General features: G+C 46.1%; 7 non-coding genes across 7 annotated transcripts; all 7 read left to right on the top strand.

The window, feature by feature from the left end:
• Nucleotides 1-1,632: 1,632 nt before the first annotated feature.
• LOC130303725 (U2 spliceosomal RNA) lies at nucleotides 1,633-1,823 on the top strand. Its single transcript, XR_008853755.1, has one exon. It is a non-coding gene; the product is annotated as a U2 spliceosomal RNA (small nuclear RNA).
• A 2,077-nt stretch (nucleotides 1,824-3,900) lies between these two features.
• On the top strand, nucleotides 3,901-4,091 carry LOC130303724 (U2 spliceosomal RNA). The gene has a single exon (XR_008853754.1). It is a non-coding gene; the product is annotated as a U2 spliceosomal RNA (small nuclear RNA).
• Nucleotides 4,092-6,180: 2,089 nt separating this feature from the next.
• LOC130303723 (U2 spliceosomal RNA) lies at nucleotides 6,181-6,371 on the top strand. Its single transcript, XR_008853753.1, has one exon. It is a non-coding gene; the product is annotated as a U2 spliceosomal RNA (small nuclear RNA).
• Nucleotides 6,372-8,463: 2,092 nt separating this feature from the next.
• On the top strand, nucleotides 8,464-8,654 carry LOC130303722 (U2 spliceosomal RNA). The gene has a single exon (XR_008853752.1). It is a non-coding gene; the product is annotated as a U2 spliceosomal RNA (small nuclear RNA).
• Nucleotides 8,655-10,737: 2,083 nt separating this feature from the next.
• Nucleotides 10,738-10,928, top strand: LOC130303721 (U2 spliceosomal RNA). Its single transcript, XR_008853751.1, has one exon. It is a non-coding gene; the product is annotated as a U2 spliceosomal RNA (small nuclear RNA).
• A 2,086-nt stretch (nucleotides 10,929-13,014) lies between these two features.
• On the top strand, nucleotides 13,015-13,205 carry LOC130303744 (U2 spliceosomal RNA). Its single transcript, XR_008853773.1, has one exon. It is a non-coding gene; the product is annotated as a U2 spliceosomal RNA (small nuclear RNA).
• A 2,091-nt stretch (nucleotides 13,206-15,296) lies between these two features.
• Nucleotides 15,297-15,487, top strand: LOC130303720 (U2 spliceosomal RNA). Its single transcript, XR_008853750.1, has one exon. It is a non-coding gene; the product is annotated as a U2 spliceosomal RNA (small nuclear RNA).
• Nucleotides 15,488-15,816: the final 329 nt, after the last annotated feature.

The raw sequence follows: 15,816 nt of genomic DNA, 5'->3' as shown, positions 1-15,816 counted from the left end.
GGGGGGGGGGGGGGGGTCTCCTGGCTGTTCACACAGGTGTGTCATTGCTGTACATTGACCATGCATTGCTTCTGTGGTATTGCAAAGGCAAAGACAAATGCTTCCAGCCATCCATTGCACTAATGGATTGGTCATCAGCTGGCTGTCTATGTCCCGCATCAATATAGACCAAAGTACAGAGGGTTAGGCTATGCTATTGTGCACCTACCTGATGCATCAGAAGGTGCGAGGCCCTTGCTAAATTCTGTGCACAGACTTTGAGATCTATACTTTAGACTGTATCTAAACCTGCTCCAACATGGACTGACATTCTGGCCTACTTTCAGCCGATGCGACTTGTCTGTCGCTGAACAGTCGCTTTTTATGTATTCAGCACCTATGTATAATGTTGTAAAAATGCTCTAGAAGCTAAAGTCGCAGAAATGTCACACATATTTGGCCTGCAACTTTCTGTGCGACAAATTCAGACAGGAAAAATCAGTATAAATCCTTAGAAAATTATCCCCCAGTGTCTCCATCTGCTGGCGGTATTGAATAAGCATTGCTGCACTGATGGGGTATGCATTAGACGAAAAAAAAGAAGAAAAAGAAGAATAATACGCCCAGAAAAGAGGCGAAAAGGAGAAAAACGTAAAAAAACGTGAAAAAAAAGTAAGAGGAAGAGAAGGGAAAAAAAGGTGGAAATGGGTTTAAAAGTGATTTCGGCGGAGAAATATATATATATATATATATATATATATATATATATATATATATATACGCGCACACACACACATATATATAAACGTATTCTCCGTTGAGATATTGCAGCCGCTGCTGTGTCCAGGCCCAGGAGCCTTAGCACTGTGCTGTGATGTCACTCAATACCACTGACATCACTAGGTGTAAACAACATCTCTCCTTTGCTGTGTATGTGACTATGGAGCTGTTTGGTGATGTCGTCTATTATGGCCTTCATAGAAGCAACAGGAGATTGTTGCATCCATCTAGAACCCTCAGAACTACAGTGCTATGATGTCACTCACTTCCACAGGCCTTGCAGAGTGTAAACAACAACAACCCAGCTTTGTTGTGTATGTAACCATAGGGATTTGTGATGTCACCTAGAACCTTCACAGCAGCGACAGCTTTATGAGGAGCATCAGCACTGCTCTGCCTGAGCAGAACCATCACCGCCATAGGTTGTCAAATAACCCGGATTTAACCCACACAGGTAAGTCCAATGGGGTGCAGGCATGTCCTCTATGCTTACAGCTTCCCGTGGGTGTTGGTTTGATACCGTTTGGGGACAGCCAAGGAGGCATCTGCAGGCAACAAAGGTAGGTGTGTGCTTGTGTGTGTGTTTCCTATGCAGATCCTAAGCCCAGTGTCACATGCAAGTAGGAGGAGTAAGAAGGGTTCCTGGCAAATCCGGGTTATGGATTGCATTTAAAAAGGCCCCGTGGGAGTGCAATGGGCCCCTGTCTTGCTGCTTAGCAATAATGGTATGGGTTTAGGTTCTGCTGTGTGTACTGGTGGTTGACTGCCCCCCAGCCCAGAGTGTGCATGGAAAATTGTCTGGCAGCCTCCCTGACAGCAAGCAGTGATAGTGCCCATGAAGGGGACCTTGTTGGGCCCGCCCCTTTCACGGTTATCGCTTCTCGGCCTTTTGGCTAAGATCAAGTGTAGTATCTGTTCTTATCAGTTTAATATCTGATACGTCCCCTATCTGGGGACCATATATTAAATGGATTTTTGAGAACGGGGGCCGATTTCGAAGCTTGCTTCCGTCGCCCTATGCATTGACCCGATATGGCAGTATCTTCGGGTACAGTGCACCACCCCCTTACAGGGTTAAAAAGAAAGATTCCTACTTTCATTGCTACCTGCTTGCTGGCTAGCCAGCTAGCCAGCCCTGTGGGCCTTGCTGCTGCAGCCAAAAAACAAAAGGTGGTGCTGCTGCTGCTGCTTCTGCTGCTTCTGCTTGTGTCTGGCCGCTGTTGGAGCGTCCAGGCACAGGACTTCTGCTGCTGCTGACTAAATGGCCTCCTTAATTGGATCATTTGAGTAGCCAGCACACCTGTGCAGGTAGGGCATGACATGATAGGCAGCTGCCTTGATAGCGGGTGGGTGCTGAATGTTCCTAATTGACAAAATAAGATTAATGCTTATGAAGAAATATAAAATCTCATCCCTTCCCCAATATCGCGCCACACCCCTACCCCTTAATTCCCTGGTTGAACTTGATGGACATATGTCTTTTTTCGACCGTACTAACTATGTAACTATGTAACATAACATGGGGGGGGGGGGGGGGGGTCTCCTGGCTGTTCACACAGGTGTGTCATTGCTGTACATTGACCATGCATTGCTTCTGTGGTATTGCAAAGGCAAAGACAAATGCTTCCAGCCATCCATTGCACTAATGGATTGGTCATCAGCTGGCTGTCTATGTCCCGCATCAATATAGACCAAAGTACAGAGGGTTAGGCTATGCTATTGTGCACCTACCTGATGCATCAGAAGGTGCGAGGCCCTTGCTAAATTCTGTGCACAGACTTTGAGATCTATACTTTAGACTGTATCTAAACCTGCTCCAACATGGACTGACATTCTGGCCTACTTTCAGCCGATGCGACTTGTCTGTCGCTGAACAGTCGCTTTTTATGTATTCAGCACCTATGTATAATGTTGTAAAAATGCTCTAGAAGCTAAAGTCGCAGAAATGTCACACATATTTGGCCTGCAACTTTCTGTGCGACAAATTCAGACAGGAAAAATCAGTATAAATCCTTAGAAAATTATCCCCCAGTGTCTCCATCTGCTGGCGGTATTGAATAAGCATTGCTGCACTGATGGGGTATGCATTAGACGAAAAAAAAGAAGAAAAAGAAGAATAATACGCCCAGAAAAGAGGCGAAAAGGAGAAAAACGTAAAAAAACGTGAAAAAAAAGTAAGAGGAAGAGAAGGGAAAAAAAGGTGGAAATGGGTTTAAAAGTGATTTCGGCGGAGAAATATATATATATATATATATATATATATATATACGCGCACACACACACATATATATAAACGTATTCTCCGTTGAGATATTGCAGCCGCTGCTGTGTCCAGGCCCAGGAGCCTTAGCACTGTGCTGTGATGTCACTCAATACCACTGACATCACTAGGTGTAAACAACATCTCTCCTTTGCTGTGTATGTGACTATGGAGCTGTTTGGTGATGTCGTCTATTATGGCCTTCATAGAAGCAACAGGAGATTGTTGCATCCATCTAGAACCCTCAGAACTACAGTGCTATGATGTCACTCACTTCCACAGGCCTTGCAGAGTGTAAACAACAACAACCCAGCTTTGTTGTGTATGTAACCATAGGGATTTGTGATGTCACCTAGAACCTTCACAGCAGCGACAGCTTTATGAGGAGCATCAGCACTGCTCTGCCTGAGCAGAACCATCACCGCCATAGGTTGTCAAATAACCCGGATTTAACCCACACAGGTAAGTCCAATGGGGTGCAGGCATGTCCTCTATGCTTACAGCTTCCCGTGGGTGTTGGTTTGATACCGTTTGGGGACAGCCAAGGAGGCATCTGCAGGCAACAAAGGTAGGTGTGTGCTTGTGTGTGTGTTTCCTATGCAGATCCTAAGCCCAGTGTCACATGCAAGTAGGAGGAGTAAGAAGGGTTCCTGGCAAATCCGGGTTATGGATTGCATTTAAAAAGGCCCCGTGGGAGTGCAATGGGCCCCTGTCTTGCTGCTTAGCAATAATGGTATGGGTTTAGGTTCTGCTGTGTGTACTGGTGGTTGACTGCCCCCCAGCCCAGAGTGTGCATGGAAAATTGTCTGGCAGCCTCCCTGACAGCAAGCAGTGATAGTGCCCATGAAGGGGACCTTGTTGGGCCCGCCCCTTTCACGGTTATCGCTTCTCGGCCTTTTGGCTAAGATCAAGTGTAGTATCTGTTCTTATCAGTTTAATATCTGATACGTCCCCTATCTGGGGACCATATATTAAATGGATTTTTGAGAACGGGGGCCGATTTCGAAGCTTGCTTCCGTCGCCCTATGCATTGACCCGATATGGCAGTATCTTCGGGTACAGTGCACCACCCCCTTACAGGGTTAAAAAGAAAGATTCCTACTTTCATTGCTACCTGCTTGCTGGCTAGCCAGCTAGCCAGCCCTGTGGGCCTTGCTGCTGCAGCCAAAAAACAAAAGGTGGTGCTGCTGCTGCTGCTTCTGCTGCTTCTGCTTGTGTCTGGCCGCTGTTGGAGCGTCCAGGCACAGGACTTCTGCTGCTGCTGACTAAATGGCCTCCTTAATTGGATCATTTGAGTAGCCAGCACACCTGTGCAGGTAGGGCATGACATGATAGGCAGCTGCCTTGATAGCGGGTGGGTGCTGAATGTTCCTAATTGACAAAATAAGATTAATGCTTATGAAGAAATATAAAATCTCATTCCTTCCCCAATATCGCGCCACACCCCTACCCCTTAATTCCCTGGTTGAACTTGATGGACATATGTCTTTTTTCGACCGTACTAACTATGTAACTATGTAACATAACATGGGGGGGGGGGGGGGGTCTCCTGGCTGTTCACACAGGTGTGTCATTGCTGTACATTGACCATGCATTGCTTCTGTGGTATTGCAAAGGCAAAGACAAATGCTTCCAGCCATCCATTGCACTAATGGATTGGTCATCAGCTGGCTGTCTATGTCCCGCATCAATATAGACCAAAGTACAGAGGGTTAGGCTATGCTATTTTGTGCACCTACCTGATGCATCAGAAGGTGCGAGGCCCTTGCTAAATTCTGTGCACAGACTTTGAGATCTATACTTTAGACTGTATCTAAACCTGCTCCAACATGGACTGACATTCTGGCCTACTTTCAGCCGATGCGACTTGTCTGTCGCTGAACAGTCGCTTTTTATGTATTCAGCACCTATGTATAATGTTGTAAAAATGCTCTAGAAGCTAAAGTCGCAGAAATGTCACACATATTTGGCCTGCAACTTTCTGTGCGACAAATTCAGACAGGAAAAATCAGTATAAATCCTTAGAAAATTATCCCCCAGTGTCTCCATCTGCTGGCGGTATTGAATAAGCATTGCTGCACTGATGGGGTATGCATTAGACGAAAAAAAAGAAGAAAAAGAAGAATAATACGCCCAGAAAAGAGGCGAAAAGGAGAAAAACGTAAAAAAACGTGAAAAAAAAGTAAGAGGAAGAGAAGGGAAAAAAAGGTGGAAATGGGTTTAAAAGTGATTTCGGCGGAGAAATATATATATATATATATATATATATATATATATATATATATATACGCGCACACACACACATATATATAAACGTATTCTCCGTTGAGATATTGCAGCCGCTGCTGTGTCCAGGCCCAGGAGCCTTAGCACTGTGCTGTGATGTCACTCAATACCACTGACATCACTAGGTGTAAACAACATCTCTCCTTTGCTGTGTATGTGACTATGGAGCTGTTTGGTGATGTCGTCTATTATGGCCTTCATAGAAGCAACAGGAGATTGTTGCATCCATCTAGAACCCTCAGAACTACAGTGCTATGATGTCACTCACTTCCACAGGCCTTGCAGAGTGTAAACAACAACAACCCAGCTTTGTTGTGTATGTAACCATAGGGATTTGTGATGTCACCTAGAACCTTCACAGCAGCGACAGCTTTATGAGGAGCATCAGCACTGCTCTGCCTGAGCAGAACCATCACCGCCATAGGTTGTCAAATAACCCGGATTTAACCCACACAGGTAAGTCCAATGGGGTGCAGGCATGTCCTCTATGCTTACAGCTTCCCGTGGGTGTTGGTTTGATACCGTTTGGGGACAGCCAAGGAGGCATCTGCAGGCAACAAAGGTAGGTGTGTGCTTGTGTGTGTGTTTCCTATGCAGATCCTAAGCCCAGTGTCACATGCAAGTAGGAGGAGTAAGAAGGGTTCCTGGCAAATCCGGGTTATGGATTGCATTTAAAAAGGCCCCGTGGGAGTGCAATGGGCCCCTGTCTTGCTGCTTAGCAATAATGGTATGGGTTTAGGTTCTGCTGTGTGTACTGGTGGTTGACTGCCCCCCAGCCCAGAGTGTGCATGGAAAATTGTCTGGCAGCCTCCCTGACAGCAAGCAGTGATAGTGCCCATGAAGGGGACCTTGTTGGGCCCGCCCCTTTCACGGTTATCGCTTCTCGGCCTTTTGGCTAAGATCAAGTGTAGTATCTGTTCTTATCAGTTTAATATCTGATACGTCCCCTATCTGGGGACCATATATTAAATGGATTTTTGAGAACGGGGGCCGATTTCGAAGCTTGCTTCCGTCGCCCTATGCATTGACCCGATATGGCAGTATCTTCGGGTACAGTGCACCACCCCCTTACAGGGTTAAAAAGAAAGATTCCTACTTTCATTGCTACCTGCTTGCTGGCTAGCCAGCTAGCCAGCCCTGTGGGCCTTGCTGCTGCAGCCAAAAAACAAAAGGTGGTGCTGCTGCTGCTGCTTCTGCTGCTTCTGCTTGTGTCTGGCCGCTGTTGGAGCGTCCAGGCACAGGACTTCTGCTGCTGCTGACTAAATGGCCTCCTTAATTGGATCATTTGAGTAGCCAGCACACCTGTGCAGGTAGGGCATGACATGATAGGCAGCTGCCTTGATAGCGGGTGGGTGCTGAATGTTCCTAATTGACAAAATAAGATTAATGCTTATGAAGAAATATAAAATCTCATCCCTTCCCCAATATCGCGCCACACCCCTACCCCTTAATTCCCTGGTTGAACTTGATGGACATATGTCTTTTTTCGACCGTACTAACTATGTAACTATGTAACATAACATGGGGGGGGGGGGGGGGGTCTCCTGGCTGTTCACACAGGTGTGTCATTGCTGTACATTGACCATGCATTGCTTCTGTGGTATTGCAAAGGCAAAGACAAATGCTTCCAGCCATCCATTGCACTAATGGATTGGTCATCAGCTGGCTGTCTATGTCCCGCATCAATATAGACCAAAGTACAGAGGGTTAGGCTATGCTATTGTGCACCTACCTGATGCATCAGAAGGTGCGAGGCCCTTGCTAAATTCTGTGCACAGACTTTGAGATCTATACTTTAGACTGTATCTAAACCTGCTCCAACATGGACTGACATTCTGGCCTACTTTCAGCCGATGCGACTTGTCTGTCGCTGAACAGTCGCTTTTTATGTATTCAGCACCTATGTATAATGTTGTAAAAATGCTCTAGAAGCTAAAGTCGCAGAAATGTCACACATATTTGGCCTGCAACTTTCTGTGCGACAAATTCAGACAGGAAAAATCAGTATAAATCCTTAGAAAATTATCCCCCAGTGTCTCCATCTGCTGGCGGTATTGAATAAGCATTGCTGCACTGATGGGGTATGCATTAGACGAAAAAAAAGAAGAAAAAGAAGAATAATACGCCCAGAAAAGAGGCGAAAAGGAGAAAAACGTAAAAAAACGTGAAAAAAAAGTAAGAGGAAGAGAAGGGAAAAAAAGGTGGAAATGGGTTTAAAAGTGATTTCGGCGGAGAAATATATATATATATATATATATATATATATATATATATATATATATATACGCGCACACACACACATATATATAAACGTATTCTCCGTTGAGATATTGCAGCCGCTGCTGTGTCCAGGCCCAGGAGCCTTAGCACTGTGCTGTGATGTCACTCAATACCACTGACATCACTAGGTGTAAACAACATCTCTCCTTTGCTGTGTATGTGACTATGGAGCTGTTTGGTGATGTCGTCTATTATGGCCTTCATAGAAGCAACAGGAGATTGTTGCATCCATCTAGAACCCTCAGAACTACAGTGCTATGATGTCACTCACTTCCACAGGCCTTGCAGAGTGTAAACAACAACAACCCAGCTTTGTTGTGTATGTAACCATAGGGATTTGTGATGTCACCTAGAACCTTCACAGCAGCGACAGCTTTATGAGGAGCATCAGCACTGCTCTGCCTGAGCAGAACCATCACCGCCATAGGTTGTCAAATAACCCGGATTTAACCCACACAGGTAAGTCCAATGGGGTGCAGGCATGTCCTCTATGCTTACAGCTTCCCGTGGGTGTTGGTTTGATACCGTTTGGGGACAGCCAAGGAGGCATCTGCAGGCAACAAAGGTAGGTGTGTGCTTGTGTGTGTGTTTCCTATGCAGATCCTAAGCCCAGTGTCACATGCAAGTAGGAGGAGTAAGAAGGGTTCCTGGCAAATCCGGGTTATGGATTGCATTTAAAAAGGCCCCGTGGGAGTGCAATGGGCCCCTGTCTTGCTGCTTAGCAATAATGGTATGGGTTTAGGTTCTGCTGTGTGTACTGGTGGTTGACTGCCCCCCAGCCCAGAGTGTGCATGGAAAATTGTCTGGCAGCCTCCCTGACAGCAAGCAGTGATAGTGCCCATGAAGGGGACCTTGTTGGGCCCGCCCCTTTCACGGTTATCGCTTCTCGGCCTTTTGGCTAAGATCAAGTGTAGTATCTGTTCTTATCAGTTTAATATCTGATACGTCCCCTATCTGGGGACCATATATTAAATGGATTTTTGAGAACGGGGGCCGATTTCGAAGCTTGCTTCCGTCGCCCTATGCATTGACCCGATATGGCAGTATCTTCGGGTACAGTGCACCACCCCCTTACAGGGTTAAAAAGAAAGATTCCTACTTTCATTGCTACCTGCTTGCTGGCTAGCCAGCTAGCCAGCCCTGTGGGCCTTGCTGCTGCAGCCAAAAAACAAAAGGTGGTGCTGCTGCTGCTGCTTCTGCTGCTTCTGCTTGTGTCTGGCCGCTGTTGGAGCGTCCAGGCACAGGACTTCTGCTGCTGCTGACTAAATGGCCTCCTTAATTGGATCATTTGAGTAGCCAGCACACCTGTGCAGGTAGGGCATGACATGATAGGCAGCTGCCTTGATAGCGGGTGGGTGCTGAATGTTCCTAATTGACAAAATAAGATTAATGCTTATGAAGAAATATAAAATCTCATCCCTTCCCCAATATCGCGCCACACCCCTACCCCTTAATTCCCTGGTTGAACTTGATGGACATATGTCTTTTTTCGACCGTACTAACTATGTAACTATGTAACATAACATGGGGGGGGGGGGGGGGGTCTCCTGGCTGTTCACACAGGTGTGTCATTGCTGTACATTGACCATGCATTGCTTCTGTGGTATTGCAAAGACAAATGCTTCCAGCCATCCATTGCACTAATGGATTGGTCATCAGCTGGCTGTCTATGTCCCGCATCAATATAGACCAAAGTACAGAGGGTTAGGCTATGCTATTGTGCACCTACCTGATGCATCAGAAGGTGCGAGGCCCTTGCTAAATTCTGTGCACAGACTTTGAGATCTATACTTTAGACTGTATCTAAACCTGCTCCAACATGGACTGACATTCTGGCCTACTTTCAGCCGATGCGACTTGTCTGTCGCTGAACAGTCGCTTTTTATGTATTCAGCACCTATGTATAATGTTGTAAAAATGCTCTAGAAGCTAAAGTCGCAGAAATGTCACACATATTTGGCCTGCAACTTTCTGTGCGACAAATTCAGACAGGAAAAATCAGTATAAATCCTTAGAAAATTATCCCCCAGTGTCTCCATCTGCTGGCGGTATTGAATAAGCATTGCTGCACTGATGGGGTATGCATTAGACGAAAAAAAAGAAGAAAAAGAAGAATAATACGCCCAGAAAAGAGGCGAAAAGGAGAAAAACGTAAAAAAACGTGAAAAAAAAGTAAGAGGAAGAGAAGGGAAAAAAAGGTGGAAATGGGTTTAAAAGTGATTTCGGCGGAGAATATATATATATATATATATATATATATATATATATATATATATATACGCGCACACACACACATATATATAAACGTATTCTCCGTTGAGATATTGCAGCCGCTGCTGTGTCCAGGCCCAGGAGCCTTAGCACTGTGCTGTGATGTCACTCAATACCACTGACATCACTAGGTGTAAACAACATCTCTCCTTTGCTGTGTATGTGACTATGGAGCTGTTTGGTGATGTCGTCTATTATGGCCTTCATAGAAGCAACAGGAGATTGTTGCATCCATCTAGAACCCTCAGAACTACAGTGCTATGATGTCACTCACTTCCACAGGCCTTGCAGAGTGTAAACAACAACAACCCAGCTTTGTTGTGTATGTAACCATAGGGATTTGTGATGTCACCTAGAACCTTCACAGCAGCGACAGCTTTATGAGGAGCATCAGCACTGCTCTGCCTGAGCAGAACCATCACCGCCATAGGTTGTCAAATAACCCGGATTTAACCCACACAGGTAAGTCCAATGGGGTGCAGGCATGTCCTCTATGCTTACAGCTTCCCGTGGGTGTTGGTTTGATACCGTTTGGGGACAGCCAAGGAGGCATCTGCAGGCAACAAAGGTAGGTGTGTGCTTGTGTGTGTGTTTCCTATGCAGATCCTAAGCCCAGTGTCACATGCAAGTAGGAGGAGTAAGAAGGGTTCCTGGCAAATCCGGGTTATGGATTGCATTTAAAAAGGCCCCGTGGGAGTGCAATGGGCCCCTGTCTTGCTGCTTAGCAATAATGGTATGGGTTTAGGTTCTGCTGTGTGTACTGGTGGTTGACTGCCCCCCAGCCCAGAGTGTGCATGGAAAATTGTCTGGCAGCCTCCCTGACAGCAAGCAGTGATAGTGCCCATGAAGGGGACCTTGTTGGGCCCGCCCCTTTCACGGTTATCGCTTCTCGGCCTTTTGGCTAAGATCAAGTGTAGTATCTGTTCTTATCAGTTTAATATCTGATACGTCCCCTATCTGGGGACCATATATTAAATGGATTTTTGAGAACGGGGGCCGATTTCGAAGCTTGCTTCCGTCGCCCTATGCATTGACCCGATATGGCAGTATCTTCGGGTACAGTGCACCACCCCCTTACAGGGTTAAAAAGAAAGATTCCTACTTTCATTGCTACCTGCTTGCTGGCTAGCCAGCTAGCCAGCCCTGTGGGCCTTGCTGCTGCAGCCAAAAAACAAAAGGTGGTGCTGCTGCTGCTGCTTCTGCTGCTTCTGCTTGTGTCTGGCCGCTGTTGGAGCGTCCAGGCACAGGACTTCTGCTGCTGCTGACTAAATGGCCTCCTTAATTGGATCATTTGAGTAGCCAGCACACCTGTGCAGGTAGGGCATGACATGATAGGCAGCTGCCTTGATAGCGGGTGGGTGCTGAATGTTCCTAATTGACAAAATAAGATTAATGCTTATGAAGAAATATAAAATCTCATCCCTTCCCCAATATCGCGCCACACCCCTACCCCTTAATTCCCTGGTTGAACTTGATGGACATATGTCTTTTTTCGACCGTACTAACTATGTAACTATGTAACATAACATGGGGGGGGGGGGGGGGGTCTCCTGGCTGTTCACACAGGTGTGTCATTGCTGTACATTGACCATGCATTGCTTCTGTGGTATTGCAAAGGCAAAGACAAATGCTTCCAGCCATCCATTGCACTAATGGATTGGTCATCAGCTGGCTGTCTATGTCCCGCATCAATATAGACCAAAGTACAGAGGGTTAGGCTATGCTATTGTGCACCTACCTGATGCATCAGAAGGTGCGAGGCCCTTGCTAAATTCTGTGCACAGACTTTGAGATCTATACTTTAGACTGTATCTAAACCTGCTCCAACATGGACTGACATTCTGGCCTACTTTCAGCCGATGCGACTTGTCTGTCGCTGAACAGTCGCTTTTTATGTATTCAGCACCTATGTATAATGTTGTAAAAATGCTCTAGAAGCTAAAGTCGCAGAAATGTCACACATATTTGGCCTGCAACTTTCTGTGCGACAAATTCAGACAGGAAAAATCAGTATAAATCCTTAGAAAATTATCCCCCAGTGTCTCCATCTGCTGGCGGTATTGAATAAGCATTGCTGCACTGATGGGGTATGCATTAGACGAAAAAAAAGAAGAAAAAGAAGAATAATACGCCCAGAAAAGAGGCGAAAAGGAGAAAAACGTAAAAAAACGTGAAAAAAAAGTAAGAGGAAGAGAAGGGAAAAAAAGGTGGAAATGGGTTTAAAAGTGATTTCGGCGGAGAAATATATATATATATATATATATATATATATATATATATATATACGCGCACACACACACATATATATAAACGTATTCTCCGTTGAGATATTGCAGCCGCTGCTGTTTCCAGGCCCAGGAGCCTTAGCACTGTGCTGTGATGTCACTCAATACCACTGACATCACTAGGTGTAAACAACATCTCTCCTTTGCTGTGTATGTGACTATGGAGCTGTTTGGTGATGTCGTCTATTATGGCCTTCATAGAAGCAACAGGAGATTGTTGCATCCATCTAGAACCCTCAGAACTACAGTGCTATGATGTCACTCACTTCCACAGGCCTTGCAGAGTGTAAACAACAACAACCCAGCTTTGTTGTGTATGTAACCATAGGGATTTGTGATGTCACCTAGAACCTTCACAGCAGCGACAGCTTTATGAGGAGCATCAGCACTGCTCTGCCTGAGCAGAACCATCACCGCCATAGGTTGTCAAATAACCCGGATTTAACCCACACAGGTAAGTCCAATGGGGTGCAGGCATGTCCTCTATGCTTACAGCTTCCCGTGGGTGTTGGTTTGATACCGTTTGGGGACAGCCAAGGAGGCATCTGCAGGCAACAAAGGTAGGTGTGTGCTTGTGTGTGTGTTTCCTATGCAGATCCTAAGCCCAGTGTCACATGCAAGTAGGAGGAGTAAGAAGGGTTCCTGGCAAATCCGGGTTATGGATTGCATTTAAAAAGGCCCCGTGGGAGTGCAATGGGCCCCTGTCTTGCTGCTTAGCAATAATGGTATGGGTTTAGGTTCTGCTGTGTGTACTGGTGGTTGACTGCCCCCCAGCCCAGAGTGTGCATGGAAAATTGTCTGGCAGCCTCCCTGACAGCAAGCAGTGATAGTGCCCATGAAGGGGACCTTGTTGGGCCCGCCCCTTTCACGGTTATCGCTTCTCGGTCTTTTGGCTAAGATCAAGTGTAGTATCTGTTCTTATCAGTTTAATATCTGATACGTCCCCTATCTGGGGACCATATATTAAATGGATTTTTGAGAACGGGGGCCGATTTCGAAGCTTGCTTCCGTCGCCCTATGCATTGACCCGATATGGCAGTATCTTCGGGTACAGTGCACCACCCCCTTACAGGGTTAAAAAGAAAGATTCCTACTTTCATTGCTACCTGCTTGCTGGCTAGCCAGCTAGCCAGCCCTGTGGGCCTTGCTGCTGCAGCCAAAAAACAAAAGGTGGTGCTGCTGCTGCTGCTTCTGCTGCTTCTGCTTGTGTCTGGCCGCTGTTGGAGCGTCCAGGCACAGGACTTCTGCTGCTGCTGACTAAATGGCCTCCTTAATTGGATCATTTGAGTAGCCAGCACACCTGTGCAGGTAGGGCATGACATGATAGGCAGCTGCCTTGATAGCGGGTGGGTGCTGAATGTTCCTAATTGACAAAATAAGATTAATGCTTATGAAGAAATATAAAATCTCATCCCTTCCCCAATATCGCGCCACACCCCTACCCCTTAATTCCCTGGTTGAACTTGATGGACATATGTCTTTTTTCGACCGTACTAACTATGTAACTATGTAACATAACATGGGGGGGGGGGGGGGGGGTCTCCTGGCTGTTCACACAGGTGTGTCATTGCTGTACATTGACCATGCATTGCTTCTGTGGTATTGCAAAGGCAAAGACAAATGCTTCCAGCCATCCATTGCACTAATGGATTGGTCATCAGCTGGCTGTCTATGTCCCGCATCAATATAGACCAAAGTACAGAGGGTTAGGCTATGCTATTGTGCACCTACCTGATGCATCAGAAGGTGCGAGGCCCTTGCTAAATTCTGTGCACAGACTTTGAGATCTATACTTTAGACTGTATCTAAACCTGCTCCAACATGGACTGACATTCTGGCCTACTTTCAGCCGATGCGACTTGTCTGTCGCTGAACAGTCGCTTTTTATGTATTCAGCACCTATGTATAATGTTGTAAAAATGCTCTAGAAGCTAAAGTCGCAGAAATGTCACACATATTTGGCCTGCAACTTTCTGTGCGACAAATTCAGACAGGAAAAATCAGTATAAATCCTTAGAAAATTATCCCCCAGTGTCTCCATCTGCTGGCGGTATTGAATAAGCATTGCTGCACTGATGGGGTATGCATTAGACGAAAAAAAAGAAGAAAAAGAAGAATAATACGCCCAGAAAAGAGGCGAAAAGGAGAAAAACGTAAAAAAACGTGAAAAAAAAGTAAGAGGAAGAGAAGGGAAAAAAAGGTGGAAATGGGTTTAAAAGTGATTTCGGCGGAGAAATATATATATATATATATATATATATATATATATATATATATATATACGCGCACACACACACATATATATAAACGTATTCTCCGTTGAGATATTGCAGCCGCTGCTGTGTCCAGGCCCAGGAGCCTTAGCACTGTGCTGTGATGTCACTCAATACCACTGACATCACTAGGTGTAAACAACATCTCTCCTTTGCTGTGTATGTGACTATGGAGCTGTTTGGTGATGTCGTCTATTATGGCCTTCATAGAAGCAACAGGAGATTGTTGCATCCATCTAGAACCCTCAGAACTACAGTGCTATGATGTCACTCACTTCCACAGGCCTTGCAGAGTGTAAACAACAACAACCCAGCTTTGTTGTGTATGTAACCATAGGGATTTGTGATGTCACCTAGAACCTTCACAGCAGCGACAGCTTTATGAGGAGCATCAGCACTGCTCTGCCTGAGCAGAACCATCACCGCCATAGGTTGTCAAATAACCCGGATTTAACCCACACAGGTAAGTCCAATGGGGTGCAGGCATGTCCTCTATGCTTACAGCTTCCCGTGGGTGTTGGTTTGATACCGTTTGGGGACAGCCAAGGAGGCATCTGCAGGCAACAAAGGTAGGTGTGTGCTTGTGTGTGTGTTTCCTATGCAGATCCTAAGCCCAGTGTCACATGCAAGTAGGAGGAGTAAGAAGGGTTCCTGGCAAATCCGGGTTATGGATTGCATTTAAAAAGGCCCCGTGGGAGTGCAATGGGCCCCTGTCTTGCTGCTTAGCAATAATGGTATGGGTTTAGGTTCTGCTGTGTGTACTGGTGGTTGACTGCCCCCCAGCCCAGAGTGTGCATGGAAAATTGTCTGGCAGCCTCCCTGACAGCAAGCAGTGATAGTGCCCATGAAGGGGACCTTGTTGGGCCCGCCCCTTTCACGGTTATCGCTTCTCGGCCTTTTGGCTAAGATCAAGTGTAGTATCTGTTCTTATCAGTTTAATATCTGATACGTCCCCTATCTGGGGACCATATATTAAATGGATTTTTGAGAACGGGGGCCGATTTCGAAGCTTGCTTCCGTCGCCCTATGCATTGACCCGATATGGCAGTATCTTCGGGTACAGTGCACCACCCCCTTACAGGGTTAAAAAGAAAGATTCCTACTTTCATTGCTACCTGCTTGCTGGCTAGCCAGCTAGCCAGCCCTGTGGGCCTTGCTGCTGCAGCCAAAAAACAAAAGGTGGTGCTGCTGCTGCTGCTTCTGCTGCTTCTGCTTGTGTCTGGCCGCTGTTGGAGCGTCCAGGCACAGGACTTCTGCTGCTGCTGACTAAATGGCCTCCTTAATTGGATCATTTGAGTAGCCAGCACACCTGTGCAGGTAGGGCATGACATGATAGGCAGCTGCCTTGATAGCGGGTGGGTGCTGAATGTTCCTAATTGACAAAATAAGATTAATGCTTATG

The sequence above is a fragment of the Hyla sarda genome, unplaced genomic scaffold (assembly GCF_029499605.1).
Source record: "Hyla sarda isolate aHylSar1 unplaced genomic scaffold, aHylSar1.hap1 scaffold_1239, whole genome shotgun sequence".
Lineage (NCBI taxonomy): Eukaryota > Metazoa > Chordata > Amphibia > Anura > Hylidae > Hyla > Hyla sarda.
This window is presented reverse-complemented; position numbering and strand designations above follow the sequence as displayed.